Raw genomic sequence first — 12,443 nt, 5'->3', positions numbered from 1 at the left:
GGGTCTCTCTCGTTTTTAGAATGCGAAGTCAATTTACGGAGTTGCTGAAACTGGTTGGTGTTCTCCTCGCACGTGTGCTGTTGATGATGATGCTAATAAAAAGGTACACACCTGCTCCGAGATTGTGCCCTGCGGATAGTAATGGAGCCTTGTGGTGCACACGCGTGACCTTTGGAATTCAGTTATTATTTATTAAAGGCTGCTGTAGCCTTAGCACGGTTCGGAATAAGTGCTAAGTACATATGCAAAGGGGAGTCGAGAGTCAGTCTACAGATGATTGTCGGGTGCCTTCGTCACAAACATTACTCGTCCGTCAAGTTTTGTTGGGGGGGGGGGGGGAAATCTGCAAATAAATTGGTTTCGAGCAACCTTTTTCATTGGAACTTGTTATTAAGCCAAATTTTAAAGGAATTATCAAAATGTAAATCCTCAACCCACCTCGCTTTATACTTTAGCTTAAAAAACAAACTAACAAACACAAATACAGTTGTGCAACCCCCATTTATATGATCTAATGTGAATGTAAATCGTCGCATTACTTGAGCGGAGTGAGATTAAATACACCTCGCCGCTGCAACACACACAGCTACCACCGCGGTAAGGATAAACCGTTGCCATCGTCTTGGCTCCGCTAAGCGTTTGCACCCAAGTTCACGATGTGCACGCGAAAACGCACGCCCACGTTATCATCTCTCGCGCGGCGCTCAACACCGATCGCAAACCGGGCGTCATTTATTTCCCAATTAAAGTGTCCCGTGGCATAATGTGTGGCGCCAAGCAGGACCGCTGGCCCCTCTGCTGTTGCAGCCAGCCCACATTTTTCAACTTAACGAATGCCCCCCCCCCCCCCCACGTTAACCAATTTGCGGTTACGGTGCAGCGAGTCCGGTCGCGTGGCGGGCCGGACATCACGGCAAAGTAAGATGTATGCATCTCGCCGCCTCTATCCCATTACGCGCTTGTTCCCGACAGCATCACATTTTGGCAACGCAGCTCCGGGACACATTCAATGGGCGGCGCGCACGGCGGTTGCATGCGACAGATTTTGTTTTATTTAACAAAAATCACGTGACGCGTTACAACAGCTGCTCCTCTCACCTTGGCTGAGAAAAAACAAGAATGCCGCGATTGCCAGAGGGAGGAGTTCGTGTTGCGAGCAACTGCCAGAGACTTGACGGTCGCACGCGGATAATTTGCACCCCAAGACGCAAGGCGTTGCGGTCGGATTTTAATGACTCTGAGAGAGTGGATTTTTCCATCAACGAAAATTAACTGCTCTGGAGAAATTAGCCGCAAAATGTGCTCGCCCAGAGGCAGGGAGTCGATTCGAAACCCGGTGGAGCCGTTACATGGATGCTGCCTTGAGGCCTAGTCGTTCAGTTGTGTTATTCATTCCAGATGGGTTTTTTTTCTATCGCTTTCGTAATTTGATTTGAAACGTGCTAAACAAATCACTCGGACCACCATTCACAAACAGGGCGTCACAGGATTGCGGGCCCGCGTGGCGAGTAGCAGAAAGAACGATGCAGCGACATCCGAAGTTGCAGTCAATTTTATGCATCCCCGTTTATGCTCCGTGCCTTCACCAATCCATACTGACCGACGTGGTGAAGGAGGTCCTCATGCAGCAGTGGATTGCCAAAGTCGATGTGCACGTGAACTTTAGGCATGAGATCAATCGTCCGTTTGGGACTCTGGGAGAGCAGTGCATTATCGATCATTCGAAGAAAACAATCTGTAGTTGACAGAATACTGAGGTCCCATCAACTGACCTTTTATACCCATATGGGGGTCACACTTGCTCACACGCTCCCTTAAAAGAGAATTGTTCCATCGAATGACATTCGTACAGATATATTTTTTGACTGCATATTTGTGTTGCCATGTTTCGTGAAAACGCGACTTTCATTGATGACCGAGCTGAGACAACTCGCTACGCTTGAGAAACCGGTTAACCACGGGTGGCCGAAAGCCAGATTCAAGCCCAGAAACTCAGTAGTACCCGGCTCATTGTTCTGACTCATAAGCAATCCGGCAACCTCCCAAAGGTGTGTCACGTTCTACGACTGATGAAATCCCCCAAGAAGCATGATCACTTACACCACTGCATTCACTTGAATGTGTCGGTGGGATCGTGCTGTCTAATCAGAGATCCGAGTGCGATACAGGGAAAAAAAGGGAAGTTATATGAGTGCCACGGTTAGGGAACTGAAGCAGAGTCGACCGCGTGCGTGCAAGAGAAGAGCAGGTAAGGGGGCATGGACGATGACAATGATTCCACGGCTCGCGAATGCAACTAACAGCACGGTCTACGCACGCTTGCGTGTGTATGGTGCTTACTTGCTCAATAGATGGTCCTAGATGCATTCCTGCCAACCCAACCCTATAGGCTGCCGATGTAAACAAAAGATTTGGACAGATTTTCCAAGTTAATCTTCCGACTTCAAGAAAAATGAAATTACGCATTTTGTTTTTGCTTCAGCTAGAGGTGGTCTTTGAAGGGGGGGTTTAAACATCGAAAGGCTGCGCTCACATCTGTCAACGTTGGTAGATGTACACGACACAGACCTGTTGCTCAGTCCCCTGAACTCCCCTGCCCCACCGGTGGAGAGGAAACGCGACTTTGGTGAACGCACGGCCCCTGTGCTCGGTGCTCTTCTCGAGCGAAACTTGCGACGCGGTTTTGCAGCGGCCAGGTAGAACGAATCCACCGTCCGTAAGCCATCTTACATGGGGGGGGGGCTTCGTTTGCCCTCCGCAGATCATCGCGTCTCACCACGGGCACAGCGGTCCGAGTGTACCCATTTCACCAATCCACTGCTGGATGCATGCCCCCGTCTAAACCACCGCGTTGCCGCCATTTCTCACGATGCTGCGATGCACACGAGCTGATAGCATCACTCCTCTGTCTCTCTCTCTCTTCAAATACATTTATGAAGCCCACACACACGCACAGAGACGCTGCACGCGTACGATATGATTGATAATAATCTAAGCCCACGTGGTATTACATTGAAACAGCGGTGGGATACACGCACGCCATATCAGTTTGAAAAAGTGTTCATTGCGTCACGTTGGACAAAGACAAAGATCCCCCGTATAGCCTTTAACAGACTGTTGGGGCAAGTGCTGTTGGCGAGCTCTTATCAAGAGCGGCACGGCACACGAGGGGGGTGGGCTCACGTGTATGGGCAACGCGGATTATGAAATGGCGAGATTGTGAGAGGCGGTGACGGCTTGGAGGAGGCCTTCATCCAGCAGTGGAGTGATTTCATGCCTAATGTCGAGTTTGTGTGTGTCGTTGGGCCAAGTGCACAGCTTCCTCTCGCGTATCTCATCGTCGCCATGCGGGACGACTCGGAATATTTATGAAGTGATTTCGTCTTGATACATTATTACATTTATTAATTGCCGAAACACGAAGTACTGCACACTCGAGAAAGTCACGATGATGCTTTTGTGTCTCCATTTGGCCCTCCAGCCAAGCTGTCTGAGCGGGTGGCCAATTCGATGAGAGGAAAATCAAATCTCGAAAATCAAATCACACGCGGCTACTGGATTATAAAATGCATCCCCAACTATTGCTTTACAACAGGATAATTAAGTGTGTGCGCGTGTGTGGGGAGCGGTAGTGTAGTTGTTAGCGCGCTGCGCTACAAACCCGGCGACCGAGTTCGATTCCTGCTCACGGCCAACACCGGTGACGATTATCTGAACTGGCCCTGGGCCTCTCCTAGGTCGACTCGGCCTCAAATGGGTACCCGGTGTGGTGTGTAGTAAACATCGTCACTGGGGAGACAAAGGCGGCTGGCCGTGGTGCTTGCCACCCACCCCCGTTGTGTGCCGTGCCGGCCTTCATAGGTGCTGCTACTCGCTAACAGCGCTTGCCCCAACAGTCTGTTCAGGCTACACGGGGGATCTTTGTCTTTGGTGAGATTCGAGTGATTTCGTTGACGACTGGAGCAGCTTTCCGGAGCGTCTTGTAATCTGGGAGAAAAAAAAAACACAATTCCCGTAATCTGGGGTTAAGATGCCTACGTGGGGTAAAAGGACATCGTGATGATGATGTCCGCGTGTTCGCAACTTCGCATGCGGTTCTGTTGAGCACTTGAGCTGCACACAGCAGCGGTGCGTCAAGAGGAGAGCGCCAGTGTGAGCGCCTCAACCCATGGCTGGTGACGTCAGTTCTGTCAGCACGTGGACAAGAAGGACCTTCGATCCACACGGAGGCCTTCTGCCCCACCTTAGCCCGCATATTAGGCCTGGAAACGTTCAAGGTAGAAGCTAAAAAAAAATGTGTATTTGTCTTTGGGGCTGTTCATAAATGACGTCACGCACCTAGGGGGGGGTCAGACATTTGTGACGATGTGTGACGAGAGGGGGGGGGGGGTTGAGAAGTGTGACGTCACATCAAAATGCGCAACTTTAAATAAATAAAGACAACACGTTCTACTTAATTAAATAGACTTTTTTTTATAAATGTTTTTTTCCTACAACATCAGAGTGCAGCACCACATTAAATACGCACTACAATGACAATAGTTTAAAGCGATTTGAAGTATCTTTTATTTTGGGGGGGAGGCAGAGCTTTGTGACGTCATATTTGAGGGAGGGTCTGACTTTTTGTGACGCAGTATGACGAAAGGGGGGAGGGGGTCATAAATCGTCCAAAATCGCGTGACGTCATTTATGGACGGACCATTTGACCAAAATAATTGGAGAGCCGTATCACAGGCAGAGAGAGTACATAGACGAAGCAGCAGCAGCAAGTATACAGCAGATGTCAACACACATTCTGACTTAATCAAGCTTAATTGGTGATGGACTCAACTGCGTCCATTTAGTTAATTTCCCCCCTTAGTTATCCTTTAACACTACATTTAGACTGTTGTACATTTTGCCGTCACCAAGACATTCCATAGTGACCCATTCCCTCCCATATTTAATCAATTATCTTCGCGGTTAACTGTGTTTACGAGTTACGTTTTTTGTTGAAACGACTGCCCGAACAGTGGCAGCCAAAGAGACCTCAAGGGGCAGCCAAAGAGCCGCAGGTTGGCGGCCCCTCTACGAGACGATTTGTGACTGATGATTATTGAACCGATAGTCGAGCGGGCGAGAGAGAAGCTGAAATGTGGCACAAATACAGTTCAGTGGATGCCCAAGCGGAGTGGAACGTTCCAGAAGGCAAATGCTTAAAATGTTGAGCTCCAAAAATGATTGCCTTCAGTCATGCGCTTCACCACGTTCATACAAAAAAACACGTTCACAACTCGAGATGTCAAGAACCACAAAGTGACACTCCGTCGCATAGTCATTGGAATGGCCCAGTTGACTCATGTTGACCGTGTTTGTTGTTTGTTCAGAACCCTTGTCATGGCTTGCCATGCTACGGCGTGATAGTAATTATTGTTATCAATCGCCAAACCCTTCCAGCCAGCAGCGACGTGATTGCTTAATTACATTGGCTGAGCAGGAATTGTAATAACGATAATAAACGCTGGGTTTGATATGAGCCAGATTTTGCCAGTGTGGTCTATATTCATGGCCACGAGCAAACAACTTACTAAACCTGAGCCCTCACAGTGAATTTGAGACCCAACTAGCGACCGAACTGCACAGTGAACCCTGCCAAAACACATTCCTGCGGAGGGAGCTGGTAGGAACGTTGGGTTGCTCGGTCAATGGCCAGGGTCAACGACGGCGTGGTGTATTCCGCAAATATGGCCGACTGTGAGGGCAGGCACAAGCCGGTGTGAGTAGGTTAAACGTTGAGTTTTATAAGGGCACCACGGGGTGACCAGCCCCTCCCCACCCAGCCCCACCCCTCCCACCCTCGACCCAGCCCCACCCTCCCCACCCAGCCCCTCCCCACCCTCCCCACCCAGCCCCTCCCCACCCTCCCCTCTCCACCCAGCCCCACCCCTCCCATTTTTGGATGCACGACGGACGGACGGACACAATAGCGACGTCCGCCGCTACGTGTGACAATGTATGCACGCCCGTGCACACGCCTCTGATTACACGACTTGAATTCATTTGAGAGTGGGAACTGCTGGATGTTTTGTTTTTATTTCCCCAAAGAAAGTTCGAAAACAGCGGTTGGTTAGTTTGAACCTGACTGTCACCTCCTTGGCATCGTGGGTCCTGAAACGATCCAATGCCTCTTGCCATGCGGTAATTCCTGTGTGTTTTGTTGTTGGAAAATGCGCACGGCCTCTCTGTGGGTTTGTCTCAGCGGTGCTGGAGACGAAAGGACGCCAAAAGGCGAACAGCACAAGGACGATGGCCAACACCATGAACGCGGGTGTTTGCCATCGATTCAGCAGTTCCACTGCTGGATTATGTTTTCCGCCTGAGGACGACCGCTTGTGTTGCGATCGAAACGTCGTGATATATTATTTGATTTTCTACCTACGTGACTTTACCGAAGAACCATAGAGTACCAAAAACGTCGTTTAGCTCTCGTCTCTTTATCGATTTGCAAATTCAATAGCGCTGCTCGTTACCAGTCGCTTGGCGGTTTCGGTCCCTTTCGGCCTCGTGTTCAGTAAACCCGCGATCAAAACAACAACAACAACAACCTCCCCCCTCTTATTCCGCCCCCATGTTGCCTTTTCAATTTTCTGAACAAAAACTCGTTGCGAGCGAGCGAGCGGCAAAGCTTGGGCGAGACACGGCCACTGGAAACGAGCGTGCCACGGCGTTGGTGCAGGAGGAGGAGGAGGCCGTGACGAGCCGGAGGGACGAGGGAGGGATGCGATCGGGGCTCTTGTCGCTCCGACACTTCACGAGTGAATACGCACCGCGCGGGGCGGGTTTTACTTCTTCTCATTCCGCGTCCATATTGCTGGCCGTGCTATCTTTCTTTATATCGCATGCATTACGTGCTGCTGCTGCTGCTGTTAGTCATATGCAGCCGCAGCACCATTCGTGCTTAATATTTAAGCCGAGTGTGCCCAGGACGCTGGCTATACATATTTTTATTTTTTTCTTTCGATGTGCTTTTCCGAACTGTATTTGCACGCTGTGAAGGTGGCAGGTGCTGAGTACTGACCTTGTTGAGTCATGGCCACTCCTCCTTTTCCCGTCTCTCCTCGTAGCCGGGTGCCTGGGGCAGCGGTGCAATCGCACCGCCTGCACACTCGATAACGACGTCCGCCGCTACGTGTGGCAATGTATGCGTGCACACGCCTCTGATTACACGACTTTGATATCAGAGGATATCATTCTGCCTCGATGGAATCTGCAAGGTGGCCAAGTGATGTCCGTGGCTTTTCCCAGGGTCCTCCGGTTATCTTCGCACACGAAGCCACTCAGTAATCGAGGTGGCCAAACCATCCCCGATACCGGGGCCTCATCAAAAAAAGAGTGCCGATGCGAAGTGGAGGTTCTTCCCGGCTAAAAAGGTGGCATTATTGATAACACGTTAATGATGTCTTTGAATGACTCTTGCCATATCTTTTTTTTTAAAGCGTTGTTGATGAAGACTGTAGGATAAGAGGTAATTAAAGCACATGAATTGAAAACCGATCCAAAAGGCCGGAGGACAGACGTCACAATCAAAACAAACCCATTGAACCCATCTCTCGTTCCTCTGCATAATCAAATTGCATTTGCCTCGAGTTAATGCAGAGCATATGTTGAGCGTTTATCGGGAGCTCGTTTGTGCTCTGTACCAGCATTTATGTAGTTAGACAGAGACTCCTCTACTTAGAAACATTCGACGTACGAACTTCCATCGATAAGAACAAACCTCTCCGTATGTCCAGTTGCCTGTTTGGACCGAGAGTCGTAAGTTCAACCGCCGCGCACAATAAATGGCGGTGGTGGCGTCTACATCTGCAGAACGTGAAGAACCAGTGGCATCTACATCTACAGGAGATTATACAACTTTTAAAGCCATTCCCCGTGCTCAGTGTACATGCCGGACAAGGCGTTTGGAATCGACAGGAGTCAATTTGAACTTACTTTTGGACTTACGAACAAATCGACTTACGAACCAATCGACTTACGAACAGACCTCTTCAACCGAACTCGTCCGTAAGTCGAGGAGTCTGTACCCGGGAGCGAGCTTAAGCTGCTTGTTTTCAGCTTTAACGTCACACTGCACGGGAGGGGAGCGTCTTGGTCCACATAGAGAAAGGAGAATTGTGTATCGAGTACGTGCAAGCGCTCTGCACGAGACTTGGAGCAGCAATGTCGAACTCACGACTGCGCCTGTCCCCCCTACACGAGTGAAGCCGATGAACCTCCGTGCCGTTCGTTTTGGAGGCACAATTTTGAACGAAAAATTGGCTCTCCCATTGCTCTCGTTAACAGCGTGGCTGCTACAGTGCTGTATTTGTATCGGAAATAACATCGCTCGCTCGGTATCAATCGTATATTACCAAACATGAATAAATCACAACCTCCTTTTTGAATATCCACATAGAATAAATATACTTTATAGTTTATGAGTTGACTTGCCTTCAGGGCTTATCCTATCCCGCAGCGTTTATTTAAATAACCAAAATATTGACCGGTTTTAACGTTTTAAGTCTCAGCAGGTGTAAGGCTTGGTAAGTAAATCCTGTTGGTTTTCCAGATGTTATTGGTGAGAGCACTCCCTTTAAAATACGGGCGTCCTGCCTGTCCAGTCTTTGTTTTGTACTTAAAAAGTACAATTAACTGAATACTTTACAACAGTGTGTACACTAACTTTATATAACATCCATGTAACACGTACAGCGCATCAGTCTAATACAATGAACGCATAATTTGATTGTGTCCATCAATATCGGGTATTCAGCAATTGAGGCCGTGCTTAATTATCTGAACCGGTCCTGGGCCTCCCCTAGGTTGACTCAGCCTCAAATGAATAGCCGGTGCGGAGCTTAAAAACATCGCCACCAGGGGAGACAAAGGCGGTCGGGCGTGGTGATGTCCACCCACCCCCTTGTGTACCGTTCTGGCCTTCATAGGTGCTCGCTAACAGCACTTGCCCTACAGTCTGCTACAGGCAATGCGGGGGATCTTTGTCTTTGTGGTAGGCGAGCGGTGGCGTAGTAGTGAGCGCACTGCGCTACGAACCCGACGATTTGAGTTGGGTTCCCGCAGTCCACGGCTGACATGAGCGGCGACTAATATCTAAACCCGCTCTCAGCCTCCACCGAAACCACCAACTCGCTCTTAAATCGAGTACCTGGCGCGGCGTGTGAACATAAGCACCGGGGAGACAAAGGCGGCCGGGATGTGCTGCCTCGGCCACACCATCGCTGAGTGCACCGAGCCGGCCTTAATAGATGCTCGCAAACAGCGGCTCGCTCACTACAACGGTTTGTTGGGGGGGGGGGGGTGGCGTCTTTGTGTGTTTTTGTTATGCCCGTCCAGCTCCAACAATGACGAGCAGAGGATGTGCTTCGGTGAGGGGGTTCAGTTGATGCAGCACAGACTGGAGCAGTGCGCTTGGAACGATGGAGTGCCTGTTGAGTGGGCGTGCGTGCAACGTGTGCAGCAGTGGTGGGAGTTCGTCGTTGCGTGTGTGTCCCAGTGTGTTAGCGCTAAAAGGTGTTGGATTAAAAAAAACACACCCAAAAAGCGTTTCTGCCGCAGTTCAGTCAGTCAACGTGTAGCACGTGTTGTAAATGGGACGTCACTTGTTTAAATCTACCGTGGACAGGTGTACGGTCACGACTTCATTTCTCAACGGAATGTTTTTTTTGACGAATCGACGAGGACCCCCCCCCCACCCGACACCTCCCCGCCGTGCGGGATGTGGGAGTTATTTGACCATACTTCACCACGCTGGCTGGTGAACGTGGGTTGGTGAAGGTGGAGAAGCATCGGTGATGGGTAATACTAGCAATGGATGTTACTGTACGTAAGTCAGGGCCGTCCATGGGGGGTGGGGCCCTGCCTTCAAACTCAATCTCGAGTCTTACATCTGACATCGTGACGTCGAAGCGCCCCCCCCCCCCCAAAGCGCGGGGCCCCCCAAAGCGCGGGGCCCCCCAAAGCGCGGGGCCCCCCAAAGCGCGGGGCCCCCCAAAGCGCGGGGCCCGGTGCAGTCGTCCAGAGTTCGCAGTAATCCCTAGGGGACGGCTCTGCGTACGGTACGTACTGCTATCTACTGAGAGGCGGATCTGGAAACTTCTTCAAGGGTGGGTACGTACAGGGCAGTCCCGCAGTTTCAAATGTTTCAAATAGGGCCCGACATGAAGGATAACATTCAATTAATTCCATGCGGTAAATTGTCAGTTACAAATAAAAACAATTCTGGCTCCGTGGAGCCGCCACTGTCCGCCGACGAGTCGACAGCAGCGTGAAGGCAAGCACGATGCGGCACTGTGTTGTCCAGGCTCAGATTCGCATCAGCTTCCGAGGCGTGACGAGATTGTGCGTATTCCGGATGATTTTCTTTGATGAATAAAAAAAAACTTTGTCTGTCGGGGCAATTCGACTGCAGTTTTTTTTTTATTTCCCACTTACGACTCTCAATCAGAATGGAGCCGCCATACGGTGTTGTCTTGTTCCCACTTTTGCCGCATAAGTTAAACATTGAAACGAACAACCGCGACCATCGCTGCTCTGCCGAGTTGGCGGCCGATCCGTAAGAGACGGCCGCGCAGAGCTGCCTGGGGTCGAACGCGGCGACTTTGACTTCGCACGCGCAGCGCATCGATGGGATGTGCCGCTCATTTCCGTTGCAAGGCCGCCCCCCCCCCCCCCCCAAAGCGTCCAGCCTGCACGCACGACCCTCAGTGGAGGCAGAGACTCGCGCTGGGACCGCGCCTCTCCGAATCTCACGTGAACGGCGCCGCGTCCGCGGAGTCGCGCTCGGCATCTTTGAACTACGCCGCTCGCGATCGCTTTGGCGCGGAGCGAGCGGTCGATTAATTTAGTCCGCGCTTGTTACGTTCGCTGGACGCATTTAGCAAGAGCGGCGCTCGCTTGCGTGTTGTGTTCAAAGGCGAGCGGGGATATTCATAACGCGAGCACAACATGTCTCGCTCCTGGTTGTCCAGGCTAAGTTTTAACGGCAGTGCGCACTCTGTCGATATCAGGCTGGGCACGTGCAAAACAACGTGCGGTGACGTTCCAAAAGGAAAAAAAAACCGCCTACCGCATCCCTCCAGATTATAATAAGACCCTGGGGCAAGTTAGACGCACACCAGACAACGCGTGCCTGGTGTCAATGAATGCCACGTAAATCAGGATACATATCCAGACACGCCTGCTGGATTATTAGACGCACCCTACAACTTTTGCTTTAAAAATCCATGGGAATATGGTGGGCGGGGGTCAGAGTTCAGTGAGTACGGCGGTACATCTCGGCGCTCCGCTTGGGCACATTGGCACCGTTAATTATCAAAATTAAAGCGTCCGCAAGGCAATGACAGGGCCGGCGGTGATGAATGATTAATCCGCAGGAGGTGTTGTGTGTTTTTTTGGTTGTTGTTGTTGCATCTCTCTCGAGCTCTCCGCCAGGAAATTGCGTCTTTAAAGCAAACGCGACGCCTCGTGGAACCTGATATCGTCGCGACTTTGTGTGCAAGAGACATCAACAAACAACACAATGACATGTTGCCGCCTATTTGCCTTGCGGTCAAATTATGGGCAAACATCGTGGCCGTGATATTAAATTTTAAAAAGCACGAGATTAAATAATGGTTTACAGCCATTAGTCAGTACACTGCTGACTGAATGCTACCCTTAAAGCCGTGCCGGTTTATCTTCTTGGTTTTTTCGGTGAAGTCACGTAGAAGGGAAATAATAAAATAATAAAAATAAAACATAATAAAATAATATTCTCACGACGTTTCGGCCACAACGCAAGCAGCCGTCCTCAGGTGAAGAACAGGGCTGTCGGAAAGACAGCGTCCGAATTTTTTTCCGTGCCGGTTTGTTTGACCATACTTCACCACGCTGGGCAGTGCGAGTAGGTTGGGCAGTAGGGGACCGGTTCAGATATCACTCGCTACTGAGGTTGGCCGTGGCCTGGAATTAAAACTCAAATGGCTGAACCACTGAGATTGGATTATAATGTCGCTAGCCACTGATCTTAGCCGTAGTCGTGGCCTGGAATCGAACTGGGATAGCTCTAACCACTGCGTCCCCGCTCCGGCTAAGGTATTTTTTTCTCAGAAAGATGATCCCCTTGTAAAAAAAAAACATCGCATTTGATGTAAAAAAAACATACCCCACCGTAGTAAGAACTGCATTTACAGTGCCGTCGTAATCATGCACAGACGGCACGAGGCGGCCTTGCGAGCCTGCCTTTTGCAAATTGGCGTGGGTGACTCTTGATTGATCCAGTTTATTAAGTAAGCCGCCACCCACGGTGTATAGAGAGTGAAGCAGCCGTCTGTACAGCACAGACTGCACAAATGCCGGCGCGTGCATGTGCCAGTACAAATAACAGCGTTACGGGTTCGTCTGTCCGGTGTCGTTTGTAAACCGTC

This window comes from Lampetra fluviatilis, chromosome 26, assembly GCF_964198595.1.
Source record: "Lampetra fluviatilis chromosome 26, kcLamFluv1.1, whole genome shotgun sequence".
Taxonomy (NCBI): Eukaryota; Metazoa; Chordata; class Hyperoartia; order Petromyzontiformes; family Petromyzontidae; genus Lampetra; species Lampetra fluviatilis.
Note: the sequence above shows the minus strand (reverse complement) of the source record.